Source organism: Scyliorhinus torazame, chromosome 3, assembly GCF_047496885.1.
Source record: "Scyliorhinus torazame isolate Kashiwa2021f chromosome 3, sScyTor2.1, whole genome shotgun sequence".
Lineage (NCBI taxonomy): Eukaryota > Metazoa > Chordata > Chondrichthyes > Carcharhiniformes > Scyliorhinidae > Scyliorhinus > Scyliorhinus torazame.
In genome coordinates this window covers 292736082-292757858 of record NC_092709.1, presented here as the reverse complement: position 1 = coordinate 292757858, position 21777 = coordinate 292736082, and the positions used below count along the sequence as shown (strand labels likewise).

Below are 21777 nucleotides of genomic sequence, written 5' to 3'. Positions count from 1 at the left end.
AGCAAGACCAAGGAACTGAGCATTGATACAGGAAGTGCCCACGACAAACCCCCCCCCCCCCCCCACCCCGTCTACATCAATGGCTCCGAAGTGGAGATGGTCGATAGCTTTAAGTTCCTGGGGGTCACCATCACCACCAGTCTGTCCTGGTCCACTCACGTTGATACAACAGTCAAGAAAGCCCAACGACGTCGCTACTTCCTACGGAAGCTAAAGAAATTTGGCATGACTGCATCTACTCTCACAAACTTCTACAGATGTGCCATAGAGAGCATCCTATCTGGTTGCATCACAGCTTGGTATGGCAACTGCTCGGTCCAGGACCGCAGGGAACTGCAGAGTGTGCTGAACTCATCCCAACGCATCACACAAGCTTGCAACCCTCCCATTGATTCTGTCTACACGTCCCGCTGCCTCAGTAAGGCAGACAGCATTGTCAGAGACCCCTCCCATCCAGGCATTGCCCTCTTCCAGACTTTTCCATCAGGCAGAAGATACAGAAGTCTGAAGACCCACACATCCAGACATAGGAACAGCTTCTTCCCGACAACTACTAGACTCCTCAACGACACTCCCCCGGACTGATCTGTTCCCTGTAAGAACACTATTCACGACGCCCTATGCTGCTCTTGCTCATGTATGTGTTTTGTTTGCTTTGTTTGGCCCTTGTTCTGCACTGTAACTAATCACTATTTGTCAATGTACTTTGTTGATTATTCTTTTTGTCTACTATGTACGTACTGTGTACGTTCCATTGGCCACAGCAAAATATTTTTCACTGTACTTCGGTACGTGTGACGATCAATCAATCAATCAATTAATCAATCAATCAATCAATGAAGGATTTCACCCTACCACCTCTGGTATTAACTCATTGGCAGGCCTGTCACCATGAGCCATGCTTGACAGGTGAACCTGTGCAGGCTATTTGTCACATTGGAGGGGTGGTGGAGAGAGTTAGGGGGTGGGGGGGAGTTTTGTCGATCAAAGACAATCAGTGCCTGATCGAAAAACTGGACATTGGGAAGGGGAGGGAACCCACTGACAGCCACCTTGTTTCCAATCGCCTTGCCTCCCTTTCCCATGCAACCCAACATCACAAAATGCACCTCAACCCGCTCAACACTACCGACCTACAGCCTGGATCCTCCATAATCTTGGGACTTTGGCAGTAACCACAGACTCAACAGTATGAATGCTGCCAGTCTCTGATTGGCAAGCAGCTCTCACTAGGTTGGACTTCCATCCCTAAGGGGTCTTGATTTCTGGGGAAGACATACCAGTGGTCTTGCCACTGCCAGTGCATTGGTGGGCCTTCCCTTAAACCATTGGATGGCCAATTAGTGGCCGTCCAGCAGGAGGGTATCCAATTGAAGGTGCATAGGTAGCCTGCTTCTTAACCACAAATCTTTCCCTTTGTTTTTTTTTGCCCTGCAGTTGTCATCAGGACCAGTTTCTCACCCCTATTTTTAAGAGTCTACAATTTGAGTTAATATAGTAAAAAAGTGATGATTTTTTTGCTGCAACTGCCTTCACAGTGGAATATGAATCTAAGAATTGACATACTGTATGCTGGGATGTCATAAGGAAGTGGGATAATGACACATTCGCAGCTAAAATTGTAAAGGGTCTTTGCTCTCAGAATTGGTCTTTTTTATTCACTGAATGCACACAAAGATGTTAAAAAAAATCATTAGAAATTACACAGATTCTGCCACTTTCCTCTTAAGATCTGCTGGTAAATTGCACAATAGGCCTAGAGACAGGCCTTTCCTACCACTCTTGTGCCGTGTCTTTTAGGCAAACGTAAAAGACTCCCAAACATTTTTGCATTCAACTCCTGAAAAATACAGCGGGCAATGAAGAATTGTGGGTGATCGGGTTGTTAACGAGCTCAATAGATTGTTAATCAGTGATTTCAAAATGATGGACAGGATGGGGGCGGGAGGAGTGGGGGGGGGGGGGGGTGCGCGCGCAAGTGTCTGATTGCAGCGGTTGGCAAGGTATTCTCAATTCAGCGTGCAATTGCAAAGGCATTGGATTCAACAACCTTTGTCTTAGACTTGGTAAATCGAGCTGGGCAGGCTTAAATTTAAAATGGTGGATAAGCATGAGACATGTAACATTCAAATTGCCAACCCCCCTCCTGGGGGTAGGATGGATGCCTCCTGAGCCTGGCTCTTGTTAAATCAGGAATGGGAAGGCGGGGATTGGAATTTAAATTTTTAACAATTTAACATCTTGCCTCACACAAATATGCCCTTCCTTGAGGTTAAAATGTAATTGTCAATTCGCCCCCTAAACGCAAGAAAATTAGGACCAAGGCGTGGCACAGTGGTTCACACTGCTGCCTCACAGCGCCAGGGACCCGGGTCCAATTCCAGCCTTGGGTCACTATCTGTGTGGAGTTTGTACGTTCTCCCTGTCTACATCAATGAGAACGAAGTAGAAAGGATCGAGAGCTTCAAGTTTTTAGGTGTACAGATCACCAACAGCCTGTCCTGGTCCCCCCATGCCGACACTATAGTTAAGAAAGCCCACCAGCGACTCTACTTTCTCAGAAAACTAAGGAAATTTGGCATGTCAGCTACGACCCTCACCAATTTCTACAGATGCACCATAGAAAGCATTCTTTCTGGTTGTATCACAGCTTGGTATGGAGCCTGCTCTGCTCAAGACCGCAGGAAACTACAAAAGGTCGTGAATGTAGCCCAGTCCATCACACAAACCAATCTCCCATCCATTGACTCTATCTATAATGCCTCAGAAAGGCAGCCAGCATAATTAAGGACCCCACCCACCCCGGACATACTCTCTTCCACCTTCTTCCGTCAGGAAAGAGATACCAAAGTTTGAGGTCACGTTACCAACCGACTCAAGAACAGCTTCTTTCCATCAGATTTTTGAATGGACCTACCTTGTATTAAGATGATCTTTTCTCTCCACCTTGCTATAACTGTAACATTATATTCTGCAGTCTCTCCTTCCTTCCCTATGTACAGTATGCATTGTTTGTACAGCATGCAAGAAACAATACTTTTCACTGTATACTAATACATGTGACAAATAAATCAAATCAAATCAAATCTGTGTCTGCGTGGGTTTCCTCCGGGTGCTCCGGTTTCCTCCCAGAGTCTAAAGATGTATGGGGTAGATTGATTGGCCATGCTAAGTTGCCCCTTATTGTCCAGAGATGTGCAGGTTAGGTTGTGGAGTTGCAGGGATGGGGCGGGTCGAGTACTCATTTGAAGGTGCAGGCTCGATGAACCGAATGGACTCCTTCTGCACTGTAGGGATTCTATGACGACGAGAAGCAACATTTTCCTGAGAGGAGTGTGAGACTGTGGAAGCACTAGCAAAGTTAGCAAAGAGCATGCTAACATTTAAGAATAGGTTAAATAGGTGTTTGGAGGAAAGGGAACAATGGAGTTTAGGTACAAGTTATACATGATTAAGTCTGCTACTCATGTTTAGAATAAACATGTGGTGTCCCGCAGGGTTCAGTGTTGGGGCCACAGCTGTTCTCTTTATATATTAACGATCTAGATGACGGGACTGGGGGCATTCTGGCTAAGTTTGCTGATGATACAAAGATAGGTGGAGGGGCAGGTAGTATGGAGGAGGTGGGGAGGCTGCAGAAAGATTTAGACAGTTTAGGAGAGTGGTCCAAGAAATGGCTGATGAAATTCAACGTGGGCAAGTGCGAGGTCTTGCACTTTGGAAAAAAGAATAGAGGCATGGACTATTTTCTAAACGGTGACAAAATTCATAATGCTGAAGTGCAAAGGGACTTGGGAATCCTAGTCCAGGATTCTCTAAAGGTAAACTTGCAGGTTAAGTCCGTAATTAAGAAAGCAAATGCAATGTTGTCATTCATCTCAAGAGGCTCGGAATATAAAAGCTGGGATGTATTTCTGAAGCTTTATAAAGCATTAGTTAGGCCCCATTTAGAATACTGTGAGCAATTTTGGGCCCCACACCTCAGGAAGGACATATTGACACTGGAGCGGGTCCAGCGGAGATTCACACGGATGATCCCAGGAATGGTAGGCCTAACATACGGTGAACGTCTGAGGATCCTGGGATTATATTCATTGGAGTTTAGGAGGTTGAGGGGAGATCTAATAGAAACTTACAAGATAATGAATGGCTTAGATAGGGTGGATGTAGGGAAGTTGTTTCCATTAGCAGGGGAGACTAGGACCCAGGGGCACAGCCTTAGAATAAAAGGGAGTCACTTTAGAACAGAGATGAGGAGAAATTTCTTCAGCCAGAGAGTGGTGGGTCTGTGGAATTCATTGCCACAGAGGGCGGTGGAGACCGGGACGTTGAGTGTCTTTAAGACAGAAGTTGATAAATTCTTGATTTCTCGAGGAATTAAGGGCTATGGAGAGAGAGCGGGTAAATGGAGTTGAAATCAGCCATGATTGAATGGTGGAGTGGACTCGATGGGCCGAATGGCCTTACTTCCGCTCCTATGTCTTATGGTTTGATTGCATGGCTCCTTTCTATTATGTAATTACTATGCAGTTCTATGCACCCTGGCAGCCCTTTGCAAACAGAGGGTACAATTTAATGGAAAGGAAACAGAGCCCCGTTTTGGGCACATTTAGCAGGGTGTTTCCTGGCACTTGCAGCGCCAAGAACAACCCAGCTATTAAATGGCATCCCGATCTCTGAACCCCTCCGGATCCCCCAATGCTTCAAATATAATTAGGGGATCTTCGGGCCCTCTGCACCCCACCGCATAAAGGCAGGGCAACCCTGGGCACAGCAAAGATGCCACCTAGGCATCTTGGCTTGCCAGCCTGACACACTGGCAGTGCCATCTTGGCAACCCGGCATTGCCAGAATGGCACCCAGGTAGCACTGCCAGGGTGCCTGGGCAGTACTGTCAAGGTGCCGGGCTGGCTGTGCCACAGTACCCGGGTGGTATCAGGAGTGCCAGGGTACACCCTGCACAGAGCCTGACCACCCAATCTCCTGGGAGACCCTGGTCCATGTGGGGAGACCAGTACTAAACAGCGCCCGGTCAGAGTCTCCGAGGTAAGGCCGTTAGGTCCTGCGCTTTGGGTAACTCCGACGCAAACATATTCAAGTGTGAATAACTATTCAGGCCTCGAGCAGGGTGTTGGTTAGCGGGTTGATGGGGTGTGGACTGCCTTCAACAGCAGCCTCCTTTGACCATCGGGTACCCACTCCCGCCTCCCACCCTCCCCACCAGAAGGACTAGCTCCTGCAGGCCCTGCCTGTACACCCCCATTCAAAGTGAATGGCTTTTGTGTAAAACAGAAATGCAGCGGTGAGAGTTTTTTGAAGTTGGAAATAAGACTGGAGAAATCAGCCACTGGTGCTACGGTTATCGATTTCCTGGGGGCAAGTAACAGCACAGATCATTGCCTGCACCATCTGTCCCCAGAGAATCAACAGGGTTTGAGTCGTGTCACTAGCTGCGTGAACAAATTTCTCCCTTAAGTTATTTGGTGGGGTGCCAGTAGCATTTCTCTGCATCTAAACCATGCTGATTGCCCTTCCTGGTAATTGGAACATGTTACAATGCTAACATTCTTCACTGTCGTAAATTCAGAAGTACATAAAAGGCAATGAAAAATGGACTATCATCCTCAGATTCTTCCATTATTCCCTCAGAACTAGCCAATGTATCATAGACTTCAATTTTGGTTGTGGGATACTCACTGTGGACTGGACATTGATTAGCGTAGCTGCTCTTTGACACATTCATATGGATTGGTGGTTTGTGCATTGCAGTTGGAAGGTAATACATTGGTTTTGCATTAGTGTATTGGATTTTGTATCATCTTATATATCATAAACTTTCATAGTTAAGTACTATGACATAAGAATTGGTATCAGAACATCTTTATTATGGCTGGTCTCCTGCAATAAAAATGATGCAATGAGGCTTACCACATTGCCAGGGGAGGGGAAGTGGAAATTCTTAATAAATTACCTAATTTGGACTCTCATTAGTGTGATTCGCTTGGAGTGAGTAAACTGTAAAACCCTACTCTCAATTACAGATGACAAACAAAAATTCACATTATGACAAGTAGCAGATTCTAACGATATTGTCTAATATCCTGCAGTGGTACTTTCAATTTTATTGTCAAATATTTGATGCTTCATCTCTCCCACCTTTTCCAATGGAATGGATTACATGATGGGTCACAGGTCAACCTTCTATATGTCTGACTCATGACATCTTTTAAAGGAACTTGCAAAACTTGGGAGCAAAATATATTTTTTGTGTGCCACAATCAACCCTTAAAACACAATGGATGAGATAACTAGCCATATAAATAATGTGGCTTCTAGAGCAGGTCAGAGGCTAGAAATCCTGCAGCAAATAACTCACCTCCTTACTCTCCAAAGCATACAAGGCATAAGTCAAGGCATAAGTTGTGTGGGTGATTTTGTCGTAACAGGTTCCACAATATCTGCAGTTCTAGTCCTCAAGTCGGGCATGTCACTGTCCATACTCTCTGTGGTGAAAATATCTGGTACAGATTCTGTACTCTCACTGCGTGTGAGACAATATTTGGTCAGCATGCCAATGCCAAATTTGTTAATCGTCAGATTGTACGGTATATGAAATTGGACCTGTTTTGGCTAATACAATTGCCGGAGTCCATTTTTCACCTGAGGTGTAATTTCTCACAAGAACATGTTATATTTTAAACTCCTGGTAGTATGTTATATTACCTTGTGTAATGTAGTATATTACTCTTTTGAACCAGCGAGTTGATGAAATAAACAATAGTCTTCTTGTAAAGATAAATTAATTTATTGAGTAATATAAATAATATTTGTGAGTCCTTTTTACTTAATACTCAACTGGTAAAGAAATAAAATATATTAAAGATAACTAACTAACTATACAATGTAATAATGAAATAACTTATAACTTCTCTCTCTCTAGCTATTCTATATCTTGTCTGTTCACTCTCCTGAAGCACACTCTCTCAGAAAGAGCGGGAAAGTCCTTCTTATACCATCTGATAGTGAGACAGCTAGTGTTGAATTGACTGTACTAGTTTTACATACATGGATCATGTATATTGATATACGGAGATCACTACATCCCCTTTTTTAAAACATTTTCTTGCAAATATTAAAAGAAAAATTTACATATGAAATGTAGTGTATACAATGTACAGCAATCACTAGAATTATGAAAAGGTTCACAAATTCAGCCGATGGGTCTTCTTCTTCTCCTTGTCGACCTTCTGAATGACAAAGATGATGAAGAAGTTTTAATGTCTTTGTTGATAATCAAATTTGAATGGTCAATTTGTTTTGAAATTGTTTGATTCAAATCAAGATTAGGAAAAATCTTCGCAGTATCTGTGACTTGAAGTAGATCCCTATGATTTCTTCTCAGAATGTTTCCATCTGAAGTTTTTATCAGATAAGATCTTGGAGAGAATTGCCTAATTACGTGAGCAATGTCAGGCCGACCTCCTTCAGGAAGTCTTAATCTAACAGTATCATTCTCAGATAGAGTAGACACATCTTTTGAATGTAGATCAAAATATTGCTTTTGCTTCATTTTCTGTTGTTGAATTTTCTTCACAGTTTTTCAGGATCAGGAACATTTAACTGAGATAGAGTTGTTCTTATGTCCTATGATTGAGTAAAGCTGGATAAAAATCAGATTGTGAATCTTTTGATTTGTGAAGTAGCTGTTTCATAATGGGGACACCTTTCTCTGCTTTTCCATTGGACTGTGGAAAAAGAGGGCTTGAAGTTACATGTTCAAAATTGTACTTCAATGAGAATACTTGCCATTCATGACTTGAAAAACATGGACCATTGTCAGACATGACAATACGAGGAATACCATGCCTGGCAAATATTTCCTTGCATGCCTTTTTGACAGTACTGGATGTGATGTCCTTCAATTTCACTCATTCAATAAAATTGGAAAAATAGTCAATGACAATGAGATATTCCATGCCAAATAAGTGAAAGATCAGCACCAACCTTAATCCATGATGATGTAACTATATCATGTGGTTGCATTGGTTCTTTGCATTGATGATTTTGATGTGACTGACAAATTGAACATGATGATATCATGTCCGAGATATCATTGTTGATACCTGGCCAATAGATTGATTGTCTGGCACGATGTTTACATTTCTCAATGCCTAAATGACCCTCATTAAGTCTAGAAAGCATTTCAGACCTCATGCTTTGTGGAATAACAATGCGATCTTGTCTCAGCAAAATACCATCCACAATCGTCAGTTCTGACTGAATGGTTTGTTATTGCAGACAATTACCTATTGGCCATCCTTGTTGAAGATGATGTATGACTTTCATCAAAGTAGCATCTTTTAGTGTTTCAGTGCAAATTTGTTGTAATCAGAGGCTGGAAGTAACTCGGAATAATTGCAGTTGAGAATTAATATCATTGATCGATTCTTCTTGAAGAATTTCAATGTTGACTGATCTAGATAAAGTGTCAGCAATTACTAACTCTTTACCTGGAGTATATTGTAGAGTTAAATCATATCCTCTCAATTTCATCATCAGGCGCTGAAGTCTGGGAGTCATATCATTTAAATTTCTTTCAATGATGTGTACAAGTGGGCGATGGTCAGTTTTTACTGTGAACTTGGGTAGACCATAAACATAGGTGTAGAATTTGGTAATCCCAGTAACTAGCCCAAGACACTCCTTTTCAATTTGGGTGTACCTACACTCAGTCATAGTCATGGATCTTGACGCGTAGGCAATAGGGACCCAATTATTGAAATGGTCTTGTTGGAGTAAAACAGCACCGATACCATTTTGATTCGCATCCGTTGAGATTTTAGCAGGTCTTGTAGGATCAAAAAATTATAAGCACGGAGCTTGTATCAATTGTTGTTTTAGATCTGTCCATTCTTCAGTATGTTTTTCAGTCCAAACAAAATCTATTCTTTCTGATCAGTTGACGTAGTGCAGTTGTTCTGTTAGCTAGATTTGAAATAAACTTTCCAAGAAGGTTGACAAATCCTAGAAAGCGTATCTTCTTGTCTTTTGGAATTTGCACTGCCTTGATGGCTTGCACCTTATATTCATCTGGCTTGATTCCATCAGCTGTGATGTTGTCACCTAAGAATTTCAAAGAAGAGGCGGCAAACATGCATGTAGCCTGGTTTAGTTTCAGACCATATTTGTGTATCCTTTTGAATACTTCCCAAAGACATTTCATATGCTCTTCAGGAGTTGTTGACCAAACAATTATTTCATCAACATAAACATGAACACCTTCAATGTTCGCGGTTATTTGTTCCATTGTACGATGAAATATTTCTGAAGCTGCTGTAATTCCAAAGGGCATTCTGTTGAAACAGTACCTTCCAAATGGTGTGTTAAAGGTACAGAGGAGTTTACTGGAGTCCTCAAGTTGCACCAGCCAAAAACCTTGTGACGCATCAAGTTTGGCAAAGATTCTGGCATTGGCCATTTCTGCAGTAATGTCTTCCTTCTTTGGTATTGGATAATGTTCTCTTCTAATATTGCGATTGAGATCTTTGGGATCCATTCAGGTACTTATCTCACCTGTAGGTTTTTTAACGCAGACTAGGGAGCTTACCCAGTCAGTAGGTTGAGTAATTTTAGATATGATACCTTGAACTTGCAATCTTGACAGTTCAGCCTTTAATCTGTCTTTAAGAGGAGCAGGAACACATCTAGGTGGATGGATTACTGATTTGGCATCCATCTTCAGTTGTATCTTGTACTGAAAAGGTAATGTACCCATACCGTGAAATAAAACAGGGTATTCCTGTAAGAGTTGTTGAATGTCATCTTTGAGTGCAGTCGGCTAACATGTATTAAGAAAATTTCTTTGAATGAGCTGTGAATCTTTACACGCTTGAGCACCAAGTAAAGAAGAACGAGCATCATTTACTATCTCAAATCTGATTTGTTTATGAATGTCCCTGTTTGTGACACTCAGGTAACACGACCCATGTGAGAAAATTGGATTGCCATTATAATCTTTCAATGAGAACTCTGGAGGTATCATCTCAGAATGACTTTTGATCTTTGACAACTCCTTGGAATTCAGAAGATTAGCTGAGACACCTGCTTCAAGTTTGAAAGAAATTGGAATTGTATTAATATATACAGTGGTCATCCATTTGTTGCAACCACATTGACTCTTTGATCTTTTGTTGCTTGAAGATCCTTTTCATTTTCATGACGAGCTGGCTTTGTTGCTTGAAGATTATTCTTGTCATTCTTCATGGATGATTCAACCACACCAACGAGGAAAGTATCATCATTTTCCGTGAAATCTTGTGTGTTGATTTCTTCTTTTTTGTCCATACCTCTCACTTTGTAGTATTTTTTCTGTGCAGGAGGAATATAACTTGCGGGATGATTGACACTGAGAAGCATAACAGTTTAACTTCTGACATCTCAAACAGCGTTTACCAAAAGCAGGGCAGTTTCCCTTTAAGTGGGTGTCACCACACCTATGACACGTAATCACGTTGTCGTCGTGACGTATTAGTGATATACACGCATGCGCAGACTTCGTCCTTGACATCTCGCATTTCTGTGCGTAGTGCGCATGTCCAGAGCCCGAAGATGCGTGCGAGAGATAGTTACCGTTCCTCAGTCTTCTGCTTTGCCTGCAACACCATTTTGATTTTCTCTGCCTCGTGGTAGAGATTTGCCCTTTTTTCTTTGGGATAAAATGCTAAATACTGACTTTTGGTCTGTTCCACGGAGATGCATTTATCTATCGCGATTTGCAAAGTTAAATCATTTTGTTGAATTAAAGCTTCTCTGACAGTATCATTAAGTATGCCATAAACAATTTGGTCTCTCACAGGCAAATCATAGAGATCTGCGTAGTTACATGTTTTAGCTAAGAGTTTGAGATCTGTGATGAAGTTATTCACCGGTTCACCAATTTTTTGAACTCTTTTATGAAGTTTTCATCTTTCTAAAATTTCATTGGTTTGCATCTTGCAATGTTCATCGAACTTTGCTATAACTTGATCAAATTTCGATTTATCTTCACCAGCATTACAATTAAAGGAATTGAACATAAGAACAAAAGAATTAGGAACAGGAGTAGTCCATCTGGCCCCTCGAGCCTGCTCCGCCATTTAATGGGATCATGGCTGACCTTTGTGGACTCAGCTCCACTCTCCGGCCCGTACACCATATCCCCGAATCCCTTTATTCTTTAGAAAGGCACCTATCTTTTTCTTAAAAACGTTTAAAGAAGGAGCCTCAACTGCTTCACTGGGCAAGGAATTCTATAGATTCACAACCCTTTGGGTGAAGAAGTTCCTCCTACACTCCGTCCTAAATCTACCTCCTCTTATTTTGAGGCTATGCCCCCTAGTTCTGCTTTCCCCGACCAGTGGAAACAACCTGCCCGCATCTATCCTATCTATTCCCTTCATAATTTTATATGTCTCAATAAGATCCCCCCCGCATCCTTCTAAACTCCAATGAGTACAGTCCCAGTCTACTCAACCTCTCGTCATAATCTAATCCCCTCAACTCTGGGATCAACCTAGTGAATCTCCTCTGCACTCCCTCCAGTGCCAATATGGCCTTTCTCAGGTAAGGAGACCAAAACTGAACACAATACTCCAGATGCAGCCTCACCAACACCTTATACAATTGCAGCATAACCTCACTAGTCTTGAACTCCATCCCTCTAGCAATGAAAGACAAAACTCGATTAGCCTTCTTAATCACCTGTTGCTGAAGATTTTGATTGCTTGCTGTCCTTATTGGGACAGAAGTAAAGCAACTCTGCTAGCATCTGGTGCAGCTTTTGAATCACTAGCTTCGAAATAGAGCTGGAACTGTTGTTCAAACAACTTCCAATTCAAATTATGATTACCAGTGGTCTTTAGATGTCTGGGTGCTTGAACGTGGTCCATTAAAAAGTTGTTTTCGTCGAAGATTCCAATGTTGCGATGACTTCTGCAGTCAAATAATAGAGTCAGATTTTTGTTCTTTTAATTCTAAATCTTTCCTAGTCTTTCTTAAAATCTTAATTTACTCTGGTACCATGTTATATTTTAAACTCCTGGTAGCATGTTATATTTCCTTGTATAATATAGCATATTACTCTTTTGAACTAGCTGAGTTGATCTTGAAAATACGGAGGCATGGGATTCAGGGTGATTTAGCAGTTTGGATCAGAAATTGGCTAGCTGGAAGAAGACAAAAGGTGGTGGTTGATGGGAAATGTTCAAACTGGAGTCCAGTTACTAGTGGTGTACCACAAGGATCTGTTTTGGGGCCACTGCTGTTTGTCATTTTTATAAATGACCTGGAGGAGAGCGTAGAAGGATGGGTGAGTAAATTTGCAGATGACACTAAAGTCGGTGGAGTTGTGGACAGTGCGGAAGGATGTTACAAGTTACAGAGGGACATAGATAAGCTGCAGCGCTGGGCTGAGAGGTGGCAAATGGAGTTTAATGCAGAAAAGTGTGAGGTGATTCATTTTGGAAGGAATAACAGGAAGACAGAGTACTGGGCTAATGGTAAGATTCTTGGCAGTGTGGATGAGCAGAGAGATCTTGGTGTCCATGTACATAGATCCCTGAAAGTTGCCACCCAGGTTGAGAGGGTTGTTAAGTAGGCGTACGGTATGTTAGCTTTTATTGGTAGAAGGATTGAGTTTCGGAGCCATGAGGTCATGTTGCAGCTGTACAAAACTCTGGTGCAGCCGCATTTGGAGTATTGCGTGCAATTCTGGTCGCCACATTATAGGAAGGATGTGGAAGCATTGGAAAGGGTGCAGATGGGATTTACCAGAATGTTGCCTGGTATGGAGGGAAGATCTTATGAGGATAGGCTGAGGGACTTGAGGCTGTTTTCGTTAGAGAGAAGAAGGTTAAGAGGTGACTTAATTGAGGCACACAAGATGATCCGAGGATTGGATAGGGTGGATAGTGAGAGACTTTCTCCTCGGATGGTGATGTCTAGGACGAGGGGACGTAGCTTTAAATTGAGGGGAGATAGATATAAGACAGATGTCAGAGGTAAGTTCTTTACTCAGAGAGTAGTAAGGGTGTGGAATGCCCTGCCTGCAACAATAGTGGACTCGCCAACACTAAGGGCATTCAAATGGTCATTGGATAGACATATGGACGATAAGGGAATAGTGTAGATGGGCTTTAGTGTAGAGTGGTTTCACAGGTCAGCGCAACATCCAGGACCGAATGGCCTGTACTGCGCTGTAATGTTCTATGTTCTATGTTCTATGATGAAATGAACAATAGTCTTCTTGTAAAGATAAACTAATTTATTGAGTTATATAAATAATATTTGTGAGTCCTTTTTACTTAATACTCAACTAGTAAAGAAATAAAATATCGTAAAGATAACTAACTATACAATGTAATAATGAAATAACTTATAACCTCTCTCTCTAGCTATTCTATGTCTTGTCTGTTCACTCTCTTGAAGCACACTCTCTCAGAAAGAGCGTGAAAGTTCTTTTTATATCACCTGATAGTGAGACATCGAGGGCGAGATTCTCCGACCCCCCGCCGGGTCGGAGAATCGCTGGGGGCTGGCGTGAATCCCGCCCCCGCCGGTTGCCGTATTGTCCACCACCGGATATTCGACGAGGGCGGGAATCGCTCCGCGCCGGTTGGCGCCCCCCCCCCCCCCCCCCCCCCCCCCCGGCGCTTCTCCGGCCCGGATGGGCCGAAGTCCCGCTGCTAGAATACCTGTCCCGCCGGCGTGGATTAAACCACCTACCTTACCGGTGGGAGAAAGCGGCGCATGCGGGCTCCGGGGTCCTGGGGGGGCACGGGGCCTGGCCCGCGATAGGTGCCCACCGATCCGCGGGCGGGCCTGTGCCGTGTGGGCACTCTTTCCCTTCCACCTTCGCCACCGTCTCCACCATGGCGGAGGCGGAAGAGACTCCCTCCACTGCGCATGTGCGGGAATGCCGTCAGCGGCCGCTGACGCTCCCGCGCATGCGCCGCCCGGAGATGTCATTTCCGCGCCAGCTGGCGGGGCACCAAAGGCCTTTCCCGCCAGCTGGCGGGGCGGAAATTCGTCCGGCGTGGGCCTAGCCCCTTAAGGTTGGGGCTCGGCCCCCAAAGATTCGGAGCATTCCGCACCTTTGGGGCGGCGCGATGCCCGACTGATTTGCGCCGTTTTGGGCGCCAGTCGGCGGACCTCACGCAGTTCCCGGAAAATTTTGCCCCTAGTGTTGAATTGACTGTACTAGTTTTACATACATTGATCATGTGTATTGATATACAGTGATCACTACAGAACACACTTCTCATGGCCAAAGACAGTGCTTTTGGTGTGTTGTTCCCTTCTATCCACTTGTGTTTGAGTTTGTTGCTTGACTATCTCGGAAGTTGAAGGGGGAGTCAAAAAGTCAAACTGTGTGTAGTTTCCTTTTTAGCAGTATCGCAGTGAGCTTTGAGTTTTTGAAAGCGCAGTGTTCCTGCATGTCATCAGTAAGCTAATGGTGTTTAGGTAGAGAGCCTTTATCCCTCAAAACCTTCACTGCATGTTTGAACAATTTTAGAAAATATTCAGCTGAGCCGTTGGCAGCTGGATGGTCGGGGGCTGATTTGATATGGCAGATACCACACCCCTTCAGGTGGTCATCGAATTCAGCTGATGTGAACTGAGTATCATGAGTTGTTCAAGCCTTTCCATGGTCTGTTCTGCAGTTGTCGATTTCATGATGGCAACCTCCGGCCACTTAGAATGTGCGTCAACCATGACCAAATGTATGTTCATTCGACTGGTCCCGCATAATCAACATGGATTTTGGGGGCCACTCCCATGGATGCAAAGATTGTAGTGGAGGTACAATTCTCAACACAGTGCAGAATTGGCATAACCCTACCTTCTCTATTTGGGCATCCAACCTGGCCCACCAAAAGTACTTTCTCTCCAACTCCTTCATTCTGACTACACTGGGATGGCCCTCTGCAGCTGGTCCAGGATTCTACTTCGTACACACGGCGGAATGATTACTCGAATACCCCACAACAATACTCTACTTTGTACTGACAGCTCAAGATACCTTGTAAGATAGGGTTTAAGATCTGGGCGTTTTCTGTGCCTTTTTGTATCATGTTCAACACATTTCTCATCACCGGATCTTTTCGGGTCAATTTATGCACGTGAGAAGGCGTTACCAGAACATTTTCCACATGAGACAGATAGAATAAGTCGTTGATGTGTTCATCACATTCATTCTTATCTTTTTGGTCTTGATGGTCTTGCAGCGGCAGTCGGGAAAAAGCGTTTGTGTTCGTATGCTGTTCAGATCTCCGATATTCAATAACATAATTTTATGCCAACAAGATTGACGCCCAATGTTGTAATTAACTAGCAGCGAGCAAAAGGATCCCCTTATGCAGCCCAAAGGTTGTTGCGAAGGGACGATGGTCATTCAATGGAGTAAATTGACAGCCAAATAAATAATGGTGGAACCTTTGAGCACTAAAAATGAAGCTGGGAACTTTTCTCAAGTTGAGAATAGGTTCTTTACATGCCCTACATCATTTGAACCTGTAATTCAAATGTCATCCAGGCAGCACTGCACATCCGATAGCTCACTTAAGAGCGAAACCATAGATCGTTGGAAGAGAGCTGGTGCTGATGTTATGCTGAACAGAAGCCTCCGCTAACAAAACAGACTCTTGCGTGTTACTGTTGTCTGTAATGGTTGAGACTTAATAGCAACTTTAATTGGGGCTGTTTAGCACACTAAGGGGCTGTTTAGCACACTGGGTTAAATTGCTGGCTTTTAAAGCAGACCAAGGCAGGCCAGCAGCATGGTTCAATTCCCGTAACAGCCTCCCCGAACAGGTGCCGGAATGTGGCGACTAGGGGCTTTTCACAGTAACTTCGTTGAAGCCTACTTGTGACAATAAGCCATTTGCAGCTCGGCTTGGTAAAGATCAAATTTGCTAAATTTGTGTCCACCTGAGAGACCTGCAAAAAGATCTTCGATCAGTGGCAGAGGGGACAGATCGGCAGAAAATACGGGGTTGATTGTCTTTTTGAAATCCCTGCATATTTGTACTGAGTCATCCTTCTTTAAGATTGGGATGATTGGGATTGCCCAATCGCTGATGGTAACAGGTTCAATGACTCCTGTTTTCAGTAACCTCGCGAGTTCTTCCACTTCAGGTCAAATGGCATAAGGTACGGCACATGCTCTCAACCACCTAGGCACGCTGTCTGCCTTTATCTTGGGTTTCACTTCGACCCCATTCATGGATGCAAGTGACTCCTTAAGCACCTTTGCATATTTTCTCAGAAGTGGTTGAAGATTGTTTGTAGAATCAACAAGTTGGTTCATGATGGCCCAGTTTAGCTTAAACTTCTTCCTTAACCAAGATCTCTCAAACAATGCTGAAAAGGTTCCTTGAACAATGCGAAGATACAACTCCACTTTCTGCTTGCTAACTCCCAGTCACATTGATGAAACTTTTCAGTGACACACCCTTCTCGTTAAATGTCCTAAAGACCACATCAGATGGTTGCAATGGCAGATACAAATTTCTGATGGTACATTGGGCGGCATGGTGGCACAGTGGTTAGCACGGCTGCCTCACAGCGCCAGGGACCCAGGTTCAATTCCGACCTCGGGTGACTGTGTGGTGTTTATACGTCTACCCCTGCCTGCGTGGGTTTCCTCCGGATGCTCCGGTTTCCTCCCACAGTCCAAAGATGTGCAGATTAAGTGGATTGGCCATGATAAATTGCCCCTTAGTATCTCAGGATGTGCAGGTTAGGTTATGGGGTTACAGGAATAGGGAAGAGTGGGCAAGGGTAAGGTGCTCATTCGAAGGGTCGGTGCAGACTCGACGGGCCGAATAGCCTCCTTCTGTACTGTAGGGATTCTATGATTCTTTGATATCGATTCAGGTAAACGTGATATTGTGGCGCCCATATTCACTCCCCATCTTAATAGTGTTCCCATTTAATTTTGGATAGATCTAAAATTGTTTCTGGTCTCTTTGTACTGCTAGAACACTGAGCTTAAATTCCTTAAGCTGACTTGACACTTAGGTACTCGGTGAGTCTTCAGTTGGATCATTCCACTGGTAAACTGTGGACTTTGCAACATTTTGCTTGGTACATTTCTTTTAAGCTGATGACGTTTGGCGTGACCAACATGCCTTGGCAATATGACCAACTTTACCATTATTTTTGATTTGTTCTTCTTGCTCCAATGATCTCCAGCCACATGTCCCACTTGGTTGCAGCGACGATGACATGGTAGATTCATGGTGCACCTGCTTCTCACAGACTCCAGCTTATGGACTTTAGCTCAAACTCCAGTCAATGAAGCTTCTCTCACAGCAAGTCCCATAGATTTCTACAGCAGATTTTAGGGTTAATGCACCTTCAGTCAACAATTTCCTTTGGATGGTTTCATTCCTGAGGCCACAAACTAATCGGCCGTAAAGTGTATTATCCAAAGTCTGGCCAAATTCACAGTACCTTGCTGGCCTTTGCAGTGATGCAACAAATTGTGAAATGTTTTCCCCTTCCTCCTGTGCACAACTGTGACAGCGGAATCATTCAGCTATTAATAATGGACGGGGAGAGAAATGTTCTTGTAAGACAGTCATTAACTAGGGGGACTGTATCTGTTAATGGAGATTATGGGTGATTCCTGATTCCTTTTTGTTATTTGTTTGTGTTAACATGTGGACAGTTGTTTGGGGGTTGGTGGGAGGATGGGATTGTTGTTGATATGGGGATTGACATTATATTTGTTACTGCTTATGGTTTATTGTTGGTGGGTGCAAATCTGGGAGAAAATGTGAAAAAGGAGGAGAATAAAAATATTTTTTAAAAAAAGACAGTCATTAACTCATCATCCAACTTGTCTCCAGGTTTAGCTGGGGGTACTAAATTCTTTAGCAACATGAATGTTTCCTCCCAACTGAGCTGAGAAAGGTCACAGTATGCAGGTCTGCTGGTGTCTGATTGGCTTTGAGGAATGACTGGAATCTTTCCTCATAAGAGTCCCACGGTGTCTCCTCCTCATCAAACACGGCTGTGGCGCCTTTTCGTCCCGCCATTTTTGGATTGCAGCTCCCTGATCTGTGCTATTCTGCCTTCAATAAGTCTTCCTAGCCATTTATTTTCTCCCTGTAAGGTAAGGTAAAGTCACCATAATCCCAGAGGACGATAGGCTGCTTTCCTCTGGGGAGAGCTGACTGGTGGTGATTTAACCTGAGGATCACCACACCTCAGGTGAGTGGCAAGGTTGAGAAGACCTTCAGGAATAATCTCAGCCGGTACGGAAATTGAACCCGCGCTACTGGCTTCACTTTGCATCACAAACCAGCTGTTTAGGTAACTGAGCTAAACTGGCAACCCCCCAGTAATTTGCAGTTGTCTGATAGCTTTGTTTTGAAAACCGTTTTACTTGCGCTCGCAGCTTTCGACCAGATGATTCGCCGACGTCCTACTACAAACTGTACAGTGTCCGAATATTTACTTGAGAGTGTTTTTTATTTGCCACAACAATGATTTGCCTTGGAAGTCCATGGTCTTTCTCCCGGCCTCACTCCCGATGGGTATGTGCCTGGATCTCCGTTGATGATTCCTTCTTCAGCCTCACAAAATTGTTGTTGAACATTGTTTTTCTCCCGTTTTTATATTACTGCCCAGATCCCGTCACCAGTTTATCTTTTGTTATATTCTTTGTTGTAGCCGCAAAGAGAAAGAATCGGGGTGGCACATGTCCTTTCATGGAACACAGTACAAAAGGTTTATTTACAAGATGCTGCTCACACTGGGTACAATGGTGATTTCCGCAAAAGCCTGCAAGTGTTCTGATTATGTCATTGCGTAACACGTGACATTGCATCAGCCAATAGTATTGGTCTGATGACACCTCCACATCAGAATTTCTTTCATTTTATTTATTCCAGAATTTAATGCAAGGTCATTTCTGGCCAATGGAAGTGAAATTCAGGAAAACTGTAAAATAGGTCACCAGCACAGTAGCACAGTTGCTTCACAGCTCCAGGATCACAGGTTCGATTCCTGGCTTGGGTCACTGTCTGTGTGGAGTCTGCACGTTCTCCCCGTGTGTGCGTGGGTTTCCTCCAGGTGCTCCGGTTTCCTCCCACAGTCCAAAGATGTGCAGGTTAGGTGGATTGGCCATGCTAAATTGCCCTTAGTGTCCAAAAAAGGTTAGGTGGGGTTACGGGGATAGGGTGGAGGTGTGAGGTGTGGGAATAGGGAGGAGGTATGGGCTTTGTTAGGGTGCTCTTCCCAGGGGCTGGTGCAGACTCAATGGGCTGAATGGTCTCCTTCTGCAATGTAAATTCTATGATTCTATGAACTTATTTGGCTGGATTCTCCGCTTCCATAACTGCGTGCTTCTCGGGGGTGCGCTGTTCACTGATGGTGGGATTCTGTCTTCCCACCGCTTGTCAATGGGCTTTCCCATTGAAGCAGCCAACTCTACCTGGAAACCCGTGGGCAGGGGCTGTGCTGCCGGCGGGAAAAGTGAATCGCAACGGCCGGAGAATTCCAGCCATTGTGTCACTTTTGTTGGACCTTTGTGATGTGTGGCTACTCAGATTCTGATTTTCCACAAAGAGAATGCTTCTGTATCAATCCAGGGAGCTGCACAGGGCCTTCAATCTTCCACTCGCTTTTTGTGTAGTGGAAAAATAGGAACTCCACAAAAGTGAACTATTACATCTAGGAAATAGGACATACAGGGCGGGATTCTCTCGCAATTGGCGGGATGGCCCGACGCCAGCGCCAAACACGCCGGCGTTGGGCCAACCAGAAGTTGCGGAATCCTCCGCACTTCCAGGAGCTAGGCCAGCGCCGGAGGAGCTGCCGCTGCACCAACCGGCGCCAAAGAGCCAGCGCGAGTTGCCGCATGCGCAGACTGGCCGGCATGTTCCTGCGCATGCGCCGGGGGGTTCTTCTCTGCGCAGGCCATGGCAGAGCCCTACAGAAGCCGGCGCGGAAGCCGTGCCCCGACAGTGCAGACCCGCCCGCAGATCGGTGGGCCCCGATCGCGGGCCAGGCCACCTTGGGGGCCCCCCGGAGCCGGATCCCCCCCCCCCCGTGCCCCCCCCCCCCCGCGGACTCCACTAGATGGCCCACCAGCCAGGTCCCGCCGCGTGGGACCATGACCATTTCACGCCGCCAGGACTGGCCAGGAACTGACGGCCGCTCGGCCCATCGGGGCCTGGAAAATTGCCGGGGGGGGGGCTGCTGCCAACGGCCCCCAACCGGCGTGGCATAAACCCCGCCCCTGCCCGAAAACCGGCGGCGGAGAATATGGCAGCCGGCATCGGAGCAGCGGGGCGGGATTCACGCTGTCCCCTGGGGATTCTCCGACCCGCCGGGGGGGTCGGAGAATCCCGCCCAATTTCTTTGAAGATAGTGCAGAGGAGATGTACAGGAATGTTACCAAGGGCTTGGAAATTGCAGCTCTGAGCAGAAGTATGATAGCCTAGGTTTATTTTCCTTAGAACAGAGGAAGCTAAAAGGTGACCTAATTGAGGTGTACAAAATTATGAGAAGCCAAGGCAGGGCAGTCAGGGAATACTTGGGGCGGGATTCTCCGACCCCACATCGGGTCGCGGAATCGGCGGGGGGTCGCGCGAATCGCGCCACCACGCCGCTCCGATGGAGAATCGGCGCCATTGTGACCGGCTTGGTCGACGTGGCGCCGGCGGCCCCCCGCGATTCTCTGGCCCAAATGGGCCGAGCGGCCTTAAAAAAAAGAAAATGAGTCCCGCCGGTGCCGTTCTAACATGCTCTGAGCCGGCGGGACCTCGGCATTGAAGGGTCCGGGGGTGGCACGTGGGGAGGAGGGGGCGTCCGACCCCGGGGGGGGGAGTGCTACCGATGTGGCCTGGCCCGCGATCGGGACCCACCGGTCGGCGGGCCGGCCTCTCTGTCTCCCGGCCTCCTTTCTTACGCATCGACGCCTGTACTCCTGCGCCATGTTTGGTAGGGGCCGGCGCGGACAAGGGAGACACTGCGCATGCGCGGAAATCGCGCCGGCGGGGCTGCGCATGCGCGGGTTCGCGCCAGACCCACTACGCATGCGCACATCCCCCGGCGCCCATTCCACGGCCGGATCAGCAGCTGGAGCAGCGTGAACTGCTCCAGCGCCCAGGGGGCCAGAATTGCTGATCCTGAGGCCGTGTTGACGCCGTTGAGAAACGGTCGTCGTTTCCGACGGTGTCAACACTTAGCCTCAGGATCAGAGAATCCTGTCCCCTGTTCTTCTAGCCGAGGGACCAATTACCAGTGGGCGTAGACTTAAGGTGATTGGTGGAAGGATTAGAGGGTACATGAGGAAAATGTCTTTTTTTCATTGAATACACGCCGTGCCAAGTGGCTGGAAATTTAAAACCGTTCCATCAGCATTCAGCAACATTGAAGGCCTTGGTCATATTCCTACAGGTCGAATATCCTTGAGCATACGCCCAAAAAGCGAACACATCCAAATACCAAACTTTTTTTGAATGGCGATGCAGTTAATTTGTGTGTTAAAGAAGCAACGTATTATTATATTATAGGTATAATAACACGTTAACAGGTAAGAAGTAAGCCGTGTGAGAGTTAGCAAACGGAGAAACTAATTGTTGAATATTTGTTGAATATAGCTAGCACAGTCTTAGGTTACTGTAATGTAAGTAAGCTTAGGACTTCTGTATATATGATAGATCTGAGTACTGAAATGCAATGTACCCCAAGGCAGATAAAGCATACTTGATCGATGGAGTTACG

The 21777-nt window shown here is 45.3% G+C and overlaps 1 protein-coding gene across 1 annotated transcript in view; it reads left to right on the top strand.

The window, feature by feature from the left end:
* The window catches only part of dcc (DCC netrin 1 receptor), a 1735814-nt gene that overhangs the window by 1459283 nt on the left and 254754 nt on the right, over window positions 1-21777 (top strand). The gene's annotated exons all lie outside the window — the stretch shown is intronic.